This window comes from Orycteropus afer, unplaced genomic scaffold (genome assembly GCF_000298275.1).
Source record: "Orycteropus afer afer isolate SDZICR_OR568_19922 unplaced genomic scaffold, OryAfe1.0 scaffold00063, whole genome shotgun sequence".
Taxonomy (NCBI): Eukaryota; Metazoa; Chordata; class Mammalia; order Tubulidentata; family Orycteropodidae; genus Orycteropus; species Orycteropus afer.
The window spans coordinates 12,754,455-12,760,454 of record NW_006921650.1 but is presented as its reverse complement, the minus strand read 5'-3'; the positions used below and the strand labels follow the sequence as shown (position 1 = coordinate 12,760,454).

Sequence of the window (6,000 nt, the reverse complement as noted above, 5' to 3'; positions counted from 1 at the left end):
AGCAAAGTTCAACAAGAGAAAATAACAAATGGTGGCAAGGATGTGGAGAATTGGGACTCTCATACACTGCTGGTGGGACTGTCAAATGATACAACCATTGTGGACAGCAGTATGGTGATTTCTTTCTTTTTGTGTGTGTGTGTGCGATTTGGGTGAAAATTTACAGAGCAAATTCACTTTACATAGAGCAGTTCACATACACTTTATCTCATAACATTGACTACAATTTACCACAACGCAACAGCTCCCCTCTCACTTCCTCCTGATAGTTACCTCTTCCCTGTGTCCATCCCTCCATGCACTCCTGCCCCCTGAGCTCTCTCTCTGTGCATAAACAACCCTTCTTTCTCCCATGATTGTTCTCTCCAAGGAATGTATATGCCTCAGGTAAATGTTTAACTCGTATGCCTATCTTTTGTTTGGTTGGAAGCCAAACAAGGTGTGGGTTCAAGTCCAGACCTGAAAGGCAGCTAGGGGCCATAGTCTCAGTGGTTCTACCAGGCTCTATCAGATCAGCAAACCTGGTCCCACCCCCCTTTTTTTTCCAAATGATTTTGAGTTTTGTTCCACATTGTTCTCCCTCTCTATCCCAGATGTCCTACATAGATCCCCCTCCGAGTGGTTGACAGTGGTAGTCGGGCACCATCTAGTTCTTCTTGTCTCACAGTCATATAGGGTGCGGCTGGCATGGTTTACCAGTCACTAGGACTAATTGTTTCCATGAATCTTTTTTTTTTTTTTTTCCATTCTACTTTGCTCTGGATGAGGAGAGGCCCATTGTTGCATCTAAATGGCTTCTTACAAGCTTTTAGGATCCCAGTCGCTACTCACCAGAGTGGGAGGTGGAATGATGTTTTGTGTAGTATGTTATGCCAGTTGAGCTTGATGTCCCCTGTGGCTATGGTCATGAGTCCACAGGTTCAACTACTCAGTCCCTCTGGGTAGCTGGCGGTGACTAAGAAGTGACTACAACCTTGTCCCTTGTCAGCTCTACTGTACACCTGGGAATTCAGACCATTGTCTGCCAACCTTGTACATGGTCTTGGGTACACTTCCTGCTTCATGGACATACCTAATAGTTAAGCCTGCCCACCCATCTATCCACCCATATACCCATGTTTGCCTTCATCGACAGTGCAGTATTGTATGTGCAAAAGGGTTCATCTTTGTTGTCTGCACCTCCCATTACCTCTCTCTGTCTTCCTCTTCCTCAGTGCCACTGTGTTGATCACTCATATTTGCTACATTGCCCTTCTCTTCACCCAAACCAGTACTTATCTCTGCCTATCTAACAGTGTTCCCTCCCCTCCCCTACACCCCTGGTAACCAACAAAGAAAACTTCCTTCCATAGATAAACCTTTCCTTGACTTTTACAATAACGGACTAATACAATATTTGTTCTTTTGTGATTGACTTATTTCACTCAGCATGTCCTCCAAGTTCATCCACGTTATGCGGTGTTTTGCAAATTCTGAGTTATTCTTTAGGGTTGCATAGTATTCCATTGTGTGTATGTATCAAAGTTTGGTTATCCATTCCTCAGTTGATGGACACCTAGGTTGTTTCCATCTTTTGGCTATTGTAAATAGTGCTGTGATGAACATGGATGTGCATATATCTGTTCTTGTCATGGAATGACTGGGTCATATGGTATTTCTAATTCCAACTTTTTAAGGAATGGCCTACTGCTTTCCACAGTGGTTGTACCATTTTACAGTCCCACCAGCAGTGTATGAGAGTCCCAATCTCTCCACATCCTTGCTAGCATTTGTTATTTTGTGTCTTGTTGAACTTTGCTACTAGTGCTGGAGCAAGATGGTATCTCATTGTTGTTTTGATTTGCATCTCTCTAATAGCTAATGATCGTGAGCATTTCTTCATATGTTTGTTGGCTGCCTGAATATCCTCCTTGGTGAAGTGTCTATTCATGTCTTCTGCCCATTTTTAATGGGATTATTTGTCCTTTTGTTATTGAGGTGTTAAGAGTTTTCTATAAATTCTAGAGATAAGTCTTTTGTCAGATATGTCATTGCCAAATATTTTTTTCCCAATCTGTAGGTTCTCTTTTGACTCTTTTGGAGAAGTCATTGGAAGCACATAAAAATTTGATTTTTAGAAGGTCCCGTTCATCTAGTTTTTCTTCTGCTGTTTGTGCATTTTGGGTTAGGCTTGATAGTCTATTTATGCCAGTATGGCACTTTCTTAAAAAGTTGGATTAGAAATACCATTTGAACCAGCCATTCCATTATTAGGTATATATCCTGAAGAAGTGAGAGCCAGTACAAGAATAGATATGTGCACACCCATGTTCATCACAACACTATTTACAATAGCCAAAAGATGGAAACAACCTAGGTGCCCATCAGCAGAAGAATGGATAACCAAATTATGGTACATACACACAGTGGAATACTATGCAACCCTAAAGAATAACATGGAACTGGCAAAACACCACATAATGTGGATGAACTTGGAGAACATTTTGCTGAGTGAAATAAGTCAATCTCAGAAGGACAAATACTGTTTTAGTCTGTTATTGTAAAAAGTCTAGGAAAGGTTTATATGTGGAAGGAAATTTTCTTTGTTGGTTACTGCCAGGGGAGAGGGGGGAACACTGTTAGATAGGTAGAGACAAGTATTGATTTGTGTGAAGAGAAGGGCAATGTACCAAATATAGATGATCAATGTGGTGGCATTGAGGAAGAGGAAGACATAGAGAGGTTGCGTCGGAGGTGCAGACAACAAAGATGAACCCATTTGCACATACAGTACTGCATTGTCAGTGAAAGCAAACATTGATATGTAGGTGAATAGATGAGTGGATGGGCTGAACTATTAGGTATATCTATACAGGGTGGAGTGTGCCCATGACCATGTATAGGGTTGGCAGACAATGTTTCTACAAGTGTATTTGTATGTTCTGTAAGAATTTCCAGGTATATAGTAGAGCTGACAAGGAGCAAGGTTGTAGTCACTTCTTGGCCACAGCCAGCTACCCAGAGGGAGTGAGTAGTTGGACCTGTGGGCTTGAGACATAATTACACGAAAACATTGTTCCACTTCCTACTTTGGTGAGTAGCGACTGGATCTTAAAAGCTTGCAAGCGGGCATCTAAAAGCAATGATGGGTCTCTCTTCATCCAGAGCAAAGAAGAATGAAGAATACCAAAGATGCATAGAAACAATTAGTCCAAGCAACTAGTACACCATATGATCCTCAGTCTATATGACTATGAGATCAGAAGAATTTGATGGTGCCTGGCTACCACTGTCAACCATTGGGAGGGGGATCTGTGTAGGAGATCTTACATAGAATGGGAGAATGTTGTGGGAAAAAAACCTCAAAATCATTAATTAAAAAACAAAAAGAAAGAAGGGACCAGACTTGCTGGTCTGATAGAGCCTGATGAAACCACTGAGATTATGGCCCCTAGCTGCCCTTCTGGTCTGGAATTGAACCCACTCCTGTGGCTTCCAGCCAAACAAAAGGCATATCAGCTGAACATTTACATTAGACAGATACACTCCTTAGAGAGAAAATCATAGGCAGATAAAAGGGCTGTGTATGCACAGGGAGACAGCTCAGGGGACAGGAGTACATGGAAGGGAAGGACACAGGGAAGAGGTAACTATCGGAAGGAAATGGGAGAGGAGCTATAGCATTGTGGGAAACTGCAGTCGGCCATGAGATAAAGTGTATTTGAGCTGTTGCATGGAATTTGCTGGGTAAACTTTCATCCAAATCACAATTTTAAAAAAAAATCTTAGAACTTGACACCAAAAGGACAAATGGCCTAATTTTAAAAATGGGCAAAGGACTTCATTAGACACTTTTCTGAAAAAGACAGACAGATGAAAAGCACATGCAAGCACATGAAAAGATGCCCAAAGTACTTAGTAAGAAAATGCAAACTAAAATCACAGTGAAATACCATTTAACACCTACCTTTGTTTACTTATTACTGTAGTCAGGATTCAAAATGCAGGGGTGGGATGTTCAGCCTAAATTCATTTGCTTGTCCCAGATTGTACCAGAGTGGTGAAAGAAGGGGCCATACACAAGGACCCTCCAAGAACCTTCCTCTTCAATAGTGATAGACAGGGCAAGTGCCCAGATTTACTGTCTTCACATTGCTCAAAAAAGAAAGAAAATAAATTCTCTGTCAAAAAAAGTATACATATTCAAGCCAGAAAAGTGACACTGAAATGTCTTATCTCCAGTTTCAGAGGACAGGCAGATGCCTGTAGAAAACAGTATCATTAGCATGTCTAAGCACAGAGTTCTGAAGACATTACCTTATTTTGTCATTAGTCAGAAATTCTCCATGGACAAATGTGTAAATATTTACTTTTGAAAACTTCAGTTCCTCTTTCTGTTTTATGAGGTGTAAACCTTTTTCACTTTCCATAAAATATACACATTCTAAATTAGAGATTGTTCAGTTACTTCCTGAGTTCTACCAGTATCACTTCCTGATGGATGCACATTTGTCTTTCTCTCATTCTGTTCTCAGTAGTTCCTGTGAGCTAGTGATGACATTGGACTTAAATAGTCCAGTGACGTTGAGTAGAGAGAGAATATGTGAAAGAGAAAAACCTAGTAAGAGAATCCAAAATAATGGCAATTAATTCTAATTGACTCTTTGGCCAATAATCCCATTTCTGCTTTATGTGATTTTTCTGTCAATATTAATTTTTTTCCAATCATACTCTCTGTAAAGGTTTACTTTACATAAAAAGTAAATAAGTTAAACCCTTTGCCATTGAGTCATTCCAAAACTGTAATCTTTATGGAAGTGGACTCTGCTCCATCTTTCTCCCAAAGACCAGCTGGTGGATTTGAACTATTGACCTTTTGGTTAGCAGCCAAATTCTTAACTAGTGTGCTAAAAGCTGTTTTCAAAAAATTTCATTCCTTTTCTAGTGAAGTGAAATGTTCCAGGTAACCTAAAAGAGTATCTTAAGCAGATACATCGTCATTGACTTCTGACCATTTCACTCTTAGTATCCGATTCTGAGATAAGTGACAAAATCTAGTGTTCACATCGCATAATGTTTCTTTGTGAAGGTTGTGAAAGAAATGTTAAAAATGCACAGATAACCTATAAAATCAGAAATATCTTTATATATCCTGCTGTTGTTGTTAGGTGCCATTGAGTAAGCACCAGCTTAGTGGCCCTGTGTACAACAGAATGAAACCTGGCCAGTCCAACCTCATCCTCACAGTCTTGAGCTGTTCTCAAACCCATCATTGCAGCCACTATTTCAGTCCACTTTGTTGAGGATCTTCCCCTTTTTTGCTGACCCTCTACTAAGCATGATATCCTGTTAGAGATTTATAAATATGGTTATTCCATTAGAGTCATGGGTAGGAGGTAGCATGCAGACTGGTTTTCTCTACCACAGGATTGTGCTAGCAGCACCTCATGGACTCTTTGCAGGTATATATTAGTTCTCTTCTTCTGAGTTGATGGCTCAGAACCTTGATGTATGAGAGTCATTGACTCCTGTTTGAGGATGTAGATTGCCTCAGTGGTATTTTAGGTCTCATTTTAGAGTAAGACTTTTGTAAAGAGAATTATACATTTAAATTATCTTTATTTACCCATTCAAGTGTTGGATTAGTCTTGTGTGACAATGATCAATCACAATGACATTTTTCCAAAAAACTAATTCTTTTGCAAGTTGTTATTAAAAGTAACAGTTCTACAAAAATGAAGGAATACCATGACTTGTTGTAATGGCTTCATCATTCTGCAGTTGAAATATTTGAGTGGATTATATTATTCCATGCATTTATCACTCATTGACTCATTTTCATGAAAATTTATTAGTACTTACTTCTATCAAAAGCAGTTATAGGAATCTCATGGATTTTTTTATTTACAATTTTCCTCTATTCAGTTTTTAAAATTAATCTGATTAGTTTTTTGTTTACTGAATTAAATTATTTTTATAGATTGTTTCTGAATTTTGAAGTTGGATATCATACAGGTGGCA

At 39.3% G+C, this 6,000-nt stretch overlaps 1 protein-coding gene across 1 annotated transcript in view; it reads left to right on the top strand.

Moving 5' to 3' along the window:
* RUNDC3B (RUN domain containing 3B) overlaps window positions 1-6,000 on the top strand; it is a 218,801-nt gene that overhangs the window by 169,436 nt on the left and 43,365 nt on the right. The window lies entirely within an intron of this gene.